Source organism: Arachis duranensis, chromosome 2 (assembly GCF_000817695.3).
Source record: "Arachis duranensis cultivar V14167 chromosome 2, aradu.V14167.gnm2.J7QH, whole genome shotgun sequence".
NCBI lineage: Eukaryota > Viridiplantae > Streptophyta > Magnoliopsida > Fabales > Fabaceae > Arachis > Arachis duranensis.
The window spans coordinates 8,957,939-8,959,751 of NC_029773.3; positions in this window are offsets into that span (position 1 = coordinate 8,957,939).

The window sequence follows — 1,813 nt, forward strand, 5'->3', positions numbered from 1 at the left end:
AGGAACCTGCGACTTCTTTGAGCGGTGATAGTGGCTAATGGTTCTGCTTCTATCCACTTTGTGAAGTAATCTATTCCCACGATCAAGTATTTGATTTGTCCGTGAAGTAATCTATTCCCACGATCAAGTACTTGACTTGTCCTGGTGCTTGGGGAAAAGGGCCTAACAAATCCATTCCCCATTTTGCAAAAGGCCATGGAGAAGTGATACTAATGAGCTCTTCTGGGGGAGCCACGTGGAAATTTGCATGCATCTGACACGGTTGGCATTTTTTCACAAATTCTGTGGCATCTTTTTACAAAGTTGGCCAGTAGAATCCAGCTCGGATTACTTTTCTGGCTAGTGATCTTGCTCCGAGATGATTTTCGCAGATCCCGCTATGTACTTCCTCCAATACCTCGGTGGTTCTTGAGGTCGGTACGCATTTTAACAATGGTGTTGATATCCCTCTTCTGTAGAGGACATTTCTCACCAAGGTGTAATGCTGTGCTTACCTTCGGATCTTTTTAGCTTCTTTCTCGTCCTTAGGGAGGATGTCGAATTTCAAGTATTCGACTAAGGGATTCATCCATCCGAGGTTTAAACCGACTACCTCAAGTACCTATTGCTTATCTTCTGTTTTTGCTACCGAGGGCTCTTGGAGGGTTTCTTGAATCAGGCTTCTCATGTTTCCTCCTGGTTTGGTACTTGCTAACTTGGATAGGGCATCAGCTCGGCTATTTAGATCCCGAGTTATGTGTTTAACCTCGGTTTCCGCAAAGTGCCCGAGGTGTTCCAAGGTTTTTTCTAAGTACTTTTTCATGTTGGGGTCCTTTGCCTGATACTCTCCGCTTATTTGGGAGGTCACTACCTGTGAGTCGCTGTATATCATCACTAGGGTCCTTTGCCTGATATTCTCCACTTATTTGGGAGGTCACCACTTGTGAGTCGCTGTATATCATCACTTTTGTAGCACCGACTTCTTCTGCCAATTTTAGTCCAGCTATCAAGGCTTCATATTCTGCCTGATTATTTGAAGCCGGAAATTCAAATTTTAAGGAAACCTCTATCTGGGTTCCTCTTTCATCTACTAGTATTATGCCTGCGCCGCTTCCCGTTTTGTTGGAGGATCCGTCTACATAGAGTTCCCTGTAGTCGGTTTTTCCTCTTGGTCCCCTGCGTATTCTACCACGAAGTCGGCAAGGCATTGGGCTTTAATTGCTGTCCGAGTTTCATATCTCAGATCGAACTCGGAGAGCTCTATTGCCCATTGAACCATTGTCCCTGCAACATCCGTCTTTTGGAGGATTTGCTTCATGGGTTGGTTCTTACGGACTCTGATTGTGTGCGCTTGAAAGTAAGGTCGTAGCCTTCGTGAGGCTATTACTAAGGAGTAGGCAAACTTTTCTAGTTTGTGGTACCTCAGTTCAGGGCCTTGTAGGACCTTACTGATGAAGTAGACTGGGTGTTGTCCGACCTCGTCTTCTTTTATCAGGGCCGACGAGACAGCTCTGTTTGCTACGGATAAGTACAGAACGAGGTCTTTTCCTGGTACTGGTCGGGTTAGGATAGGAGGTTGGCTTAAAAACCTTTTGAACTCTTGGAACGCCTCCTCGCATTCCGGAGTCCATTCGAATGGGCATCCCTTTCTTAATGAAGAAAATAGTGGAAGGGATTTTAGTGCCGATCCTGCCAAAAATCTGGAGAGGGCTGCAAGTCGGCCATTGAGCTGCTGGACCTCTCTCAAACAAGTCGGGCTTTTCATTTCTAGGATGGCTCTACATTTATCGGGATTGGCCTCAATCCCTCTTTGTGTTAGCATAAATCCTAGAAA